General features: G+C 37.5%; 1 long non-coding RNA gene across 2 annotated transcripts; it reads right to left on the bottom strand.

Moving 5' to 3' along the window:
* Positions 1–354: 354 nt before the first annotated feature.
* LOC112041882 (uncharacterized) lies at positions 355–8,623 on the bottom strand. 2 transcript variants are annotated; one of them, XR_015334606.1, is made up of 4 exons: positions 8,447–8,600; positions 1,834–2,018; positions 1,062–1,226; positions 355–568 (listed from the first exon to the last, which is right to left on the bottom strand). It is a non-coding gene; the product is annotated as an uncharacterized LOC112041882 (long non-coding RNA). The 2 variants fall into 2 exon arrangements; XR_015334605.1 differs by lacking the exon at positions 1,834–2,018 and having other exon boundaries at positions 8,447–8,623.
* Positions 8,624–13,401: the final 4,778 nt, after the last annotated feature.

Here is a 13,401-nt window from a genome sequence, read left to right on the forward strand (position 1 = left end):
CATGGCATGTGTTGGCATATTTTAAATTAATAGTACACAACAGTTCTGTTGACGAAAGTGGTTGCCTAAAGTGGTTGTCAAACCTTATAAAACCCCTGTTTTTTGTCATTGGCATCAACATGTCTTTAAAACACGACTGAACCATGTTGCAGATACATGTTTAATCGCGAGATATGCAAAAGAAACAACAGACACGATGATGACACATTTCTGTGGATTTCGATGATGAGCTTATAAATATGATCCCTGTATATGTGACCTTTTAAATAAAGATTCTCTTTTAAAAAAACGCTTATAATTCCCATGGACATTTACAATTTATATTGGTTAAAAAAGATTAAAAACAAAATGACATCTTCATCACATATTTTATTGCATAAGCGTTGAAAAAGTTCATACATGTAATACAGAACATGTTTCCAAATTGCACCGGTCTATTTATGGGCAAAAGCAGTAAAGATATTTAGAATGATATGAGCAAGGATCTGTTTGGTATGGGTCACGTGGTTGATGTCGTCATATCCGGCTGTGCACACTGCAGAATAAAGGTTATGCGCAGCATCAGTTTCTGTAATATAAAAAAATGATTGATAATGTCATTTAGACACGGTACGGGTCACGGTTGCTATTAAAAACGGACCAATGCATGACTTAATGAATAGACAATTGTCTAAAGTCTCTTCCTTCAGATCAATACAGTTCAATGCTTTTAACCCTTTGTTGTACTTATTGGCGGAGACTATCAAGACTGAAAAAGGAGGCTGTGTCGACACCTGTCAACTTGGAGCTTTTACAAGATTGGTGGACACATTTGGACCTTGACTAGAGCACAATTCAGATAAATGATACAGAATAGGTCGGTTCGGTTTTAACAATTGAACGACCAAGTTATGTCATATTTACAGATTGTTAATTAAAACTTGTTTATCATCCATTTTTATTTTCTGACTAGTTTTAACTAGCCATTAGGAAACATGTAGTAAGCTGAAGTTTACATGTATTAAGCTGAATTATACAATCGCGAACAAACTGTAAAATAAGATAGTAAAACGAAATCTTACCACAAAAATCCCCATGGGGTAATTGATCCCTTCTTTTTTCCGTATTGAGGTTTTCCGTATCCAGCACCTTTGTATCCATAGCCTCCATATCCGTACCCTTGGTCATAATTCATGTAGCTGCTGTAGCCATTTCCATATCCGTCGGGTTGATATCCATAGTGAGTCCTTTTACAAAATAAAAAGCCAAATAACTTTTCAATTTCATTGGGATAAAATTATCAATACGAAAGAAGAAAACGTCGCCTTTTAAACAGTCTTCAGTGGAACTCCGCTTATTAGACATGCAGTAAAGGCTGAGCGTATCATTTTCTCTATAAGATGATCATTTCTTCGCTTGTTTTGTCTCGATTCTCGAGCGCTGAACAAAATGAAACCACAACAGTAACTTGGTTCTAAACAAAGGTTAGCTAGGGAATTTCTACAGCTACATATTAAAAGAAAACAGACTGTCCGGATCAACCCCTTTTTTAATTCCAATTGCACTGCTAGATGAATTGAATGTTAATAAGATTAAATCACGAAACAAACAATGATACTGTAGTAAACCTCTTTCTCTCTCTCACTCTCTCTCTCACACACACACACACATACACACACACATACACACACATACACGCATACACACATACACATACTAACACACACACACATACACGCATACACACACTAACACCCACACACCCACACACACATACACGTATACACACACACTAACACACACACACGCACACACAACTAACACACACACACACACACACACACACACACACACCTTTTACTCCCAGAGTCCCAATAACTGGCGGCTGTCACGGCCACGAGAGCAGCGAGTAGAATCAGCTTCATCATCTTGGCGGAAAAAGAACTGTCGTCGGTCTGCTAACTGTTGAAGTGTGACTTGGAGCTTGATTAAAGTCGAAGTCTGTCAAAACTGGACCAAGTCAATCTTTTTATACCGACCTGAAGCACAAAACGGTTTGGTACTTATTATATTTGCAAGCCAGTATTTTGCCTTAAGCTATTTGTGACAAATGTCTGGATCTTAATTGGATATAAGAGACATACGGAATAATCATGTTCGCAACCCGTAATCAAACTGCCGAATTTAATTATCCCTATTTTTAAGCAGTCAGTGCTTATTACAATGGAAAAAATCAAGAGAGAAATGAAGACTAAGATAGAAACATGCCAAAATTGCTCTTAGCAGTTATGCTTTACTCCTTTTTCGTTATTGTAAAATACGGCAATCAAAAATTTAATTTAAAAGTAATATTTTGTCGGTCTTTAAATTATGACAGAGTTGATAAAGAGTTGATAAAGTTGATAAATTAAAGTAATGATGTTTTAAACTCAGAACCATGTAACAAACCCGCGTATCCATGAATAATACCATTAATGGAAATCGAGAAAAACACCAATTTGTCTCCTCGTTACAACGATGGCAAGACTATATTATTAATTCTGGTGAGAATTTACAACAGGTTAGGACACTATATTTTACAACCTTTTCATTAGATAATAATTCCCTGCCTCGGGTGGATTTAACAGAACTTTTATGTTACAGACGTACAGAACAGGGTTGGTTCCAATAAGATGTGCATGTCTGCTTTAAGGCATACTAGTACCTGAACTTGATGGGTAAGTGTGGTGACTTCAATCAGTCTCTCTCTCTCTCTCTCTCTTTTTCTCTCTCTCACATACACATACAAACACACACACACACACTCACACTTAGATAAGACACCATCGGCAAGAAATATAATTTTTCAAGAGATCGGTAAACTTTCTGAAATCTTCATACAATATGTCTTAAAATGCAAAGAGACCTCCGAAATCCCCACTTAAGTCACCGCTGCATACCTTAGTTGTCCTTCTACGAATTCTAAAGAAATTTGAGATGGAAACAAAATGTGTCCAGACGCCGCGTTACTTAATTGTTACAAGAAAAGGAGACTTCCAATAACATACTGTCAAAGAAGAAGCAGTTGAGTGGTAATTTTCCATAGGTCTCAGAAAAGAGACTATTTTACTTTATCAAACACATCTACATGTTTTTTTCATAAGCAACTGATAGTAACGAACCGGTGTATTCATTTCAAGAAGCTAATGAACTTGATGTATGCTGCTTAATTAACAATACCCAATGAAAATTACGAAAAAAATAACTTGTCTGTCTTCTCATTACATAGGTTGCAAGTCATTCAGGTCAGAGAACAACACATTTTACGAGTTTTCCATTAGATAAAAAGTGCTTGGGGTAAACTGAAAAGACTTTGTTTATTGCAGCACTACAATTTATGGCAGACGATAGGCGTAACCGGGTTGGCATCAATTATATGTAATTGTAAGCTTCAAGGCGGTACGTGAATTGGATGGAAAAGATTGGTACAAATGTAGTTCAAGCGGACGCCTCCGAAATCTCTCTCTCTCTCTCTCTCTCTCTCTCTCTCTCTCTCACACACACACACACACAAACACGCACACACACACAGGGACGTATAAAAAAGTTCATATTGTCAGGAATGTTTTTTTAATGCAGTGTATTATGCAATCCTCATTCCAAGCATATGAGATAAAAATAAAACCAAAAAACAAAAGGGACATTTTTATAGCCGATACTTTATTCCCATATGTGTGAAAGATGGGCTGGTATGCGATTTAGGTTCATTCACCTCTACTAGTTTATTAAATCATTGCCTATGTGGAAATGGAACATAGCCGCATTTATTTGATAATGAAGTATCGAAAACACACAAAAACACGCACTGAGAGAGAGAGTGTGTGTGTTTGTGCGTTTGGGAGAGAGAGAGAGAGAGAGAGAGGGAGGTAGGGAGGGAGGGGAGAGAAAGAGGATTGACTTGCATGTGTTATAACAATTCCATCATCACAAAAATTAGGTGGAAAAACGTTTCTATCTTCAGTTGTATAAAATGCATTAACAGTTATTCTTAATTAGCAGAGTCTTTAATGCATGCTGTGCTTTAATTTGACTTAGGCGTTATTTAACGACTCTCCCCTCCTTCAAGATAGGTCCAGCGCTCCCGCTGACTATACATGCATTCGGCGTTCGCCAGTAGTCATTCCTTTAAGAATTGAATCAGAATAATCACCTGAACTTGGTGGATAAGTGTGGTTACTTCAATCTGTCTCTCTCTCTCTCACACACACACACACTTAGATAAGACATGCCGTCCAAATCATTGACAAGAAATATAATTTTACAACATATGGGTGAGCTTTCTGAAATCCTCATACATGTCTTAAAATGTAAAGAGACCTCCAGAATCCCCACTTCTGTCACCGCTGCAAACCTTAATTGTCTTTTTCCAAATTCTAAAGAAATTTAGATAAGAGGAGAAAATGTGCCCAAACACCGCCCTACTTCATTGTTACAAGAAAAGGAGACTTCCAATAACATACTGTCAAAGAAGAAGCAGTTGTGTGGTAATTTTCAATAGGTCTCATGTTTTTTTTTCATTAGCAACGGATAGTCTTCTCATCACAAAGGTGGCAAGTCACTCAGGTCAGGACACTTTTACGAGTGTTCCATTAGATAAAAAGTGCTTGGGGTAAACTTAAAAGACGTTGTTTATTGCAGCACTACAATTTATGACAGATGATAGGCGTAACCGTGTTGGCATCAATTATATGTTATTTGAAGCTTCAAGGCGGTAAATGAATTGGATGGGAAATTGGTACAAATGTAGTTGAGCCGAACGCTTCCGAAATCTCTCTCTGTCTCTCTCTCTCTCTCTCTCTCTCTCTCTCACACACACACTAGGAGGGGAAAAAACGCTCATATTGTCAGGAAGGAATTTTTTAATGCAGTTAATGCAGTGTATTATGCAATCCTCATTCCAAACATATAAGATGTAAATAAACCAAACAAAACAATGGGACATTTTCTTCATAGCCACATACTAAAGTAAGCTCGATACATGCAAACTTTAATTCATTCATGATAGTTTATTCCCATGTGTGTAAAATATTGGGCTGGTACAAATGTATGCGATTTAGATACGTTCACCTCTACTAGTTTATTAAAGCATTGCCTATGTGGAGATGGAACATAGCTGCATTTATTTGATAATGAACTCTCGCAAAACACGCAAAAACACACACTGAGAGAGTGTCTATCTTCAGGTGTATACATTGTATTAACATTTATTTTTAATTAGCAGATTCAAGGCGTTCCATGCTTTACTCTGACTGAGGAGTTATTTAACAACACCCTCTCCTTCAACATAGTTCCAGCGCTCCCACTGACTACACGTGCATTGGGCGTCCGCCAGTAGTCATTCTTTCATGAATTGAATCAGAATTATCACTGGCCAATGCACGTGTGGTCAATGGGAGCGCTGGACTATTTTTTTCCATCTGATGTATGTGCCACCTTGAGGCTTACAAGTACATATGACGCCAACCCGATCATGCCCATTATGTCCATCAAAGTCTTTTTATTGTACCCCAGGCGCTTCTTATTTAATGAAACACTCGTAAATATGTCATGCCATAACCTGACGTAACTTCTGTATGAATGAGTGACTTGCCAACTTTGTGATGGCGAGACAAACTGGTGACATTTGTTTTTTTCATTTGATATAGTTATTTAACAGCATTAGTTCAGTTCAATAGTTTCTTGATGTGGGTGTACTGGATTGTTGTGCTGGTTTGTGTTTTCAGTATTTAGATACCTGTCAGTTGCTTATAAAAATACTTACTTATTTGCTTAAGTAAAGTCTCTTTACTAAAACTGATGGTAAATTACCCACTCAACTGCTTCTTCTTTGAAAACATTTTAATCGAAGTCTCCTTTTTTTGTTTACAGTGGAGTGAGGCGTCGTCTGAAGTCATTTTCTTAATTTCTTTTGACTTTTTAGAGAGACAAGTAAGGTATACAGCGCTGATACAGTATAAATGGGTATTATGGAGGTTTTCTTGCATTTGAATGAGAGTTTCAGAAAGCTACCCTAGGTTCTAGATTTCAGTATTGCCAGCTCGATCTCGATTTCATATGAAACCCATTTCAGCAATACTGACTCTAGCCACTACCGTCACATTTGAGATGTGTTCGGAAAAAAAAAAATTTGCCTGGGGCTCTTCCATATTTGGAAGTCACATGTCTCGTACGTCACAGATCTGTCCCACCTGGAGCTACCTTTCCTGCCTTGAACTGACGTCATCCCATACAGACAAGACAAAGAAGCAAAGTGGCTGACGCGGAATTTGAAGTTTGCACTAAGAATACCTTGCATTCGCAAATCAGTGCCACAACAAAAGCACCTTTCTGCTTTAAAAACTGATTTTTGGTGTAGTCATCAGCAGACATACAGTGTAGCTGTGAAGCACATGTATTGTGTTTATATCTTTAGGAGCAAATGTTTTTTGATAAGTAAAACAATACCACAACATCTGGTATATCATTTTCATCTAAAAAGATATTAACATTTTTTTCAATTCAAATCTTTATTACAGTTAATAAAATCACTAAAGCAAAAATAAATGTGCTTTCTGTTTTATTTTGAACTTATGACATTCAACTGCAGATTCACTGCGGAGCATTACCTTTGATTGAGGATACTCGAAATTGCCGCTGCTCGTCAGGACCACTATAAACCTCCCAATGCAAAGGTATGAATTGAGCAAGCTATCTTTATAGTGCCCTGACACTCAGGGCACAGAAAGCCCATCCATCTGTTGAAAAATTATATTCCTCGCCGATGATTTGGACGGCATGTCTTATCTAAGTGTATGTATGTGTATAAGAGAGGAAGAGATAAATAAATAGATCACGAGAGGCAGAGATTGCAGCTTCCAGACTTGTCCATCAAGTTCAGATACCAGTATGCCTTAAAGCTGACACGCACATCTTTTTGGCACCAACCCTGTTATGTAATTCCATCAGCCGTAACATTTTAATCTACCCAAGGTCGGAATTTTTATCCATTGAAACGGTCGTAAAAACATAATGCCCTAACCTGTTGTAACATCTACCCAGAATTAATAATAAAGTTAGACTTACCATAGTTGTAACAAGTAGACAAATTAATATTGTTTTTTGTTCGATGTTCAGTTTTGGTATTATTCATCTATAAGTAAAAATTGTGATTTATCATTTGACTGTCATGGATACGCGTATTTGTTGCATGGTATTGTGTGTATTAAAAAATTGAACAAATAACAATACTTTGTCTTCCTTTGCCATAATTCAATTATTCCATATGTGTCTCATTTCTAATTAACCATCACGACGTAACGCAAATACTGACTTGCAAAATGTAATAATTACCAAATTATGTGTTTCGGGTCGGTATAAAACGATTGCCTTGGTCCAGTTTTGACAGACTTCAGTTTAGTCAATCTCCAAGTCACACTCTGCCAGTTAGCAGACGACATCTCCTTTCGGCCAAGATGATAAAACTGATTCTACTCGCTGCTCTCCTGGCCGTGGCCGCTGTCAATTGTTGGGGAAGTTCTGGTTAAAGGTGAGAGAGAGAGAGAGAGAGAGATTAACTACTGTTTAAAGTCTTGCTTAATGAACTAGACCAATACTAATCGTTAAGAACTTTCATATAAGAAGGAAAGCTATACAAAGAATCATTTTTTAAATCATATACATATTTTGTGATTTTATCCTCACTGCTACCCAGTTGAGTGATGATCTCAATGCCATACATTAATACTCAGAATACAGGCAATGTTTTATGCTGTGAATATATCTACAGTGTAGTGCAAATTAACCTTTGGCCCTGGTATGTGAGATCTTAATAGCGAAGGATGAGAGAGAAAGAGACTACTGAAGGGTCCATTCAAGTTGTGGATTCTAGCTGCAACAGCCAGCTCATCTTATGAAGCATTTAGAGTTAGTAAACAATCTGGACGACCATGCATTTTTACTTTATTGTTCTGGGAATTATCTTTGTCATGTTCGAAGTTTCGATTTGATTTTCATGTTTTTTTAATATTATGTGACTTGGATACTATGGGACTTAGCGTAACTTTTTAATTTCATTGGGATAAAATTATCTGCTTATTAGACGTGCAGTAAAGGCCGAGCGTATCATTTTCTCTAGTAAAATGATCATTTCTTCGCTTGCTTTGTCTCGATTCTCGAGCGCTGAACAAAATGAAACCACAACAGTAACTTGCTTATGAACAAAAGTAAGGTGATTCCTTCTGCTACATATTTGAAAACAGACTGTCCGGATCAATTCTTTTTTTTTTTTTTATTTCTAATTAAATTGCACTATAAGATGAATTGAGTATTGGTAAGAGTAAATCACAAAGCAATATACAACTACGCACTAGTAAACCTTTTTCTCTCACACACACTCAAAAACACGCACACATACACACGTAGTCACACACTAAAAGCTACATTAACAGACCTTTTACTCCCAGAGTCCCACCTAGGGGCTGCTGCTGCCAAAGCCACGAGGGCAGCGAGTAGAATCAGCTTCATCATTTCGGCGGCAAAAGAGGCGTTGTCTGGTAGCTGCTGGAGTGTGACTTGAATCTTCACTGAAGTCGAAGTCTGTCAAAACTGGACCACGGCAACGGTTTTTTACCGTCCCGACACACAACGGATTCGTAATCATTATAGTTTTGGAAGCCAGTATTTTGCCTTTAGATATTTGCGACGAAGGTCGGGAAGGTTAATTTAATATGAGACGCATAAGGAATAAATCATCATTTTGGCAACACATCATCAAACTGACAAAATTAAATCTCCCGATTTTTAAAAAGCTAGGAAAGAAATGAAGACTAAGGAAGAAACACGCCCACACTGGTTAAGCTTTCGGAAATCCTCATGCATGTCTTAAAATGCAAAGAGACCTCCAAATATCCCACTAATGTCACCGCTGCATACCTTGGATATTCCTCTACAATGTTTTAAGAAATTTGATAAGAAAAGAAAATGTTCCCAAACGCCGCCTTACTTCATTGTTACAAGAAAAGTAGACTTTAAAAAAATGGTGTCAAAGAAGAAGCAGTTTAGTGGAAATTTTTCAATTGGTCTCAAAAAAGAGACTACTTTACTTTAGCAAATAGATTTACATTTTTTGTCATAAACAACCGATAGTAACAAACCATTTGAAGCACCTAATGAACTAATAAATGCTTCTAAATATACAATACCCAATAAAAATAACGAAAAATATCTCTTGTCTGTCTTTTTATCACAAAGTTGGCAAGTCACTTAAGTGAGGGCACAATTTTTACGAGTACAGTATTTCATTAGATAAAAAGTTATTGGAGTAATTAAGATGGAAAGACTTTGTTTATTGCAGCAGTATGGTAGATAACAGACGTAACTGGGTTGGCGTCAATTATATGACATTGTACTTGTTAGCTTCCAGGTGGTACGTGAATAGGATGGAAGAGTGGTAAAACTGTAGATGCATTGAACGTCTCCGAAATCTCTCTCTCTCTCTCTCTCACATGGACCTAAAAACGCTCATGTTGTGCCTTATGTAATGCTCATTCCAAGCATATAAGATAAAAATAAAACCAAACAAACAAAGGAAACACTTTCTTCATAGCCACATGCTAAAGTTAACTTGGTACATGCAGATTTCAATTCGTTCATGAAACGTACATATTCGTATGTGGAAAACACTTGCACTCGTAGCTGCTTTTAGGACAGTCTGCTCTACCCAGTCTGCTGGTGACAAGTTAATTAAAGGATTCCTATGCGGAAAAGGACGATAGCCGCTTATATTAGATTATGAACCCTCGCAAAATACACACACACGTACACACACACAGAGAGAGAGAGAGAGAGAGAGAGAGAGAGAGAGAGAGAGAGAGGGAAATAAAGAGGACTAACTTGCATGCATTACGAAATTGCCATTATTTCTTTAATGAATAGAATTTCAATGATTTTGGTCCCTGTAAAAATATGTATGTTATACTAATTTAACGTCGCCTGTTGTCTTAGTAAGGGAAAAAGGTGATGATCTTGTCTGCATTTAATGTCACTAGGACTCATTAGAAATTCTCCTACGTATAACGAAGCTTCATGTTCACATTAAGCGTGTGTACGGGTGTCATTTTCTTTGGGCAGTACAGCAAATATAAATGTTATTTTTATTGTCAATGTTCTAATAATCAGACGTACCACTTGGTATGGCATTGATTTATAGCTTTAGAACAAGCTACATGTAGCTAAATTTTGTTAATACCAAGACAACGGCGAAGTAGTGCACCTGCTATTAAGCCTGAGCTTACATATGAATCCAAAAGGAGAGAGAGATAGAGAGAAAGAGAGAGACGGGGGTTGAGAGAGAGAGAGATTGGGGTTGAAAGAGAGAAAGAGAGATACCAAAATTATCAAAAGCAAGGCATCGTTATAAGTAAAAGTATTTAAAATATATATATTTGAAGGATAATTAAATCACGCCCAGTCCTGCAGCTAGCCACTTCTACTATTAACTTACACATGATCTCCTTAAGACGGCATACAACAATAAATTAATTGAAAACAAAATTATTGAAAAAGATGAAGACTAATCGGATAATGGCAAGTGAATTTAACATTCATTTTATGTTAATGAGCAACAGTGTGTGTGAGAGAGACAGGGAGAGAGAAAGAGAGAGAGAGATATTTGCGCACTAACTCTATTTGTTCTTATCAGTTAGACTCACGAACCAATATGCCTTGTGGCTTATAAGTGCGTTATGGCCGCGACCTTCACATCCATTATTTAGCAGTGACATGTAATCTACTGGTCTTTTCTACATGCTAAAGTCACTTCTTATAAAAAAAAAAAAAAAAAAAACACAGGTTAATTGCAGGATCATATAACCTGTTGTTACTACCGTGAGGCTCAAAGTTTTTAATTTTTTTTAAATATGTTTTACCTTTACTGAATTTGATAAGCTCAAGCATTAACAAATCAAGGGGATTAATTTGGACAATCTGACGATACTTGGTAATTGAAACCAAAGTGATAATAGATTTCATGTGTGTCCCATTTAGCCACCCCTACCTTAACAAATATTTTAAGGCAAAATATTCGGTTCCAAAATGTAATAATTACGCATATGTTTTGTTTTGGCACATTATAAAATAGCCGCCTTGGTTCAGTTTTGACATACTCCGTCCTCAGTAAAGATCAGAGTCACAAAATCAACAAATACCAACAATTAAGGTACTACCCATATTGTTTCCGAGCACACCAGTGACAATCTATCACCAAATATTACCCATATTGTTTCCGAGCACACCAGTGACAATCTATCACCAAATATTACCCATATTGTTTCCGAGCACACCAGTGACAATCTATCACCAAATATTACCCACATTGTTTCCGAGCACACCAGTGACAATCTATCACCAAATACTACCCACATTGTTTCCGAGCACACCAGTGACAATCTATCACCAAATACTACCCACATTGCATCCGAGCACACCAGTGACAATCTATCACCAAATACTACCCACATTGCATCCGAGCACACCAGTGACAATCTATCACCAAATACTACCCACATTGCATCCGAGCACACCAGTGACAATCTATCACCAAATACTACCCACATTGCATCCGAGCACACCAGTGACAATCTATCACCAAATACTACCCACATTGCATCCGAGCACACCAGTGACAATCTATCACCAAATACTACCCACATTGCATCCGAGCACACCAGTGACAATCTATCACCAAATACTACCCACATTGCATCCGAGCACACCAGTGACAATCTATCACCAAATACTACCCACATTGCATCCGAGCACACCAGTGACAATCTATCACCAAATACTACCCACATTGCATCCGAGCACACCAGTGACAATCTATCACCAAATACTACCCACATTGCATCCGAGCACACCAGTGACAATCTATCACCAAATACTACCCACATTGCATCCGAGCACACCAGTGACAATCTATCACCAAATACTACCCACATTGCATCCGAGCACACCAGTGACAATCTATCACCAAATACTACCCACATTGCATCCGAGCACACCAGTGACAATCTATCACCAAATACTACCCACATTGCATCCGAGCACACCAGTGACAATCTATCACCAAATACTACCCACATTGCATCCGAGCACACCAGTGACAATCTATCACCAAATACTACCCACATTGCATCCGAGCACACCAGTGACAATCTATCACCAAATACTACCCACATTGCATCCGAGCACACCAGTGACAATCTATCACCAAATACTACCCACATTGCATCCGAGCACACCAGTGACAATCTATCACCAAATACTACCCACATTGCATCCGAGCACACCAGTGACAATCTATCACCAAATACTACCCACATTGCATCCGAGCACACCAGTGACAATCTATCACCAAATACTACCCACATTGCATCCGAGCACACCAGTGACAATCTATCACCAAATACTACCCACATTGCATCCGAGCACACCAGTGACAATCTATCACCAAATATTACCCACATTGTTTCCGAGCACACCAGTGACAATCTATCACCAAATACTACCCACATTGTTTCTGAGCACACCAGTCACAATCTATCACCAAATACTACCATGCGTGTTTATAAAGAGTGTCAGGCATGCTATTGGCACTTTCTTTGTATGACACTGATGATTGTGTTATAGTAAACAACGTCAAATTACATAACTAGAAAACCACTCAGGGAGCTAACGCAGACCTTCGCTAAGGAAAGGTACACAAAGCGTCAGTTTGAATAATGCTTTGTCTTCTAAGAAATACATTTAGTCGTGGTGTCTTCTGGTAATTAAATAATTAAGTCATACATGTACATGTTCTCTTAACGTGCTTGTACTATCGGTAAAATATAACTTTCTTTTAACTTTTACAAGCACTCAGAATAAAATCAGTTAAGTTGTGTCTCTGTATTTCTCCAGGCCATGAACTTAGAAGCTTGGTATTTTAGTTAAGAAAAATAAGCCTTTCCTGTCTTACATATGTTAATATACAGTGCCTTCTGTGGGTCTCTTTGATGCCAAAACAGTTATTTATAGAGTCAAAAACTCTGGCATTTACAATGTGTACTTCAAAGAGGGAGGTTCTGTTTCTGATGAGGAACGTTGCCCCGAGAAAAGGGTCCACGCTGACATGGTATGTGTTGGCATATTTTAAAATAACAATGTGCTTAGAACTGATGTAAAATGGTTGTCACAACTTATAAAATTCCTGGATCTTGTTACTAACATCAATATTTCTTTAATACACACCTGTATCATTGCAGATTCAAATGTTTAATCGCTTAACATGCAAAAAAAAAAAAAAAAAAAAAAAAAAAAAAAAAAAAAAAAAAAACGCGTATAATTCCCATGGACATTTACAATCTA

This window comes from Lingula anatina, chromosome 5 (assembly GCF_051362555.1).
Source record: "Lingula anatina isolate TDL-2025a chromosome 5, LinAna3.0, whole genome shotgun sequence".
In the NCBI taxonomy this organism is placed as follows: Eukaryota; Metazoa; Brachiopoda; class Lingulata; order Lingulida; family Lingulidae; genus Lingula; species Lingula anatina.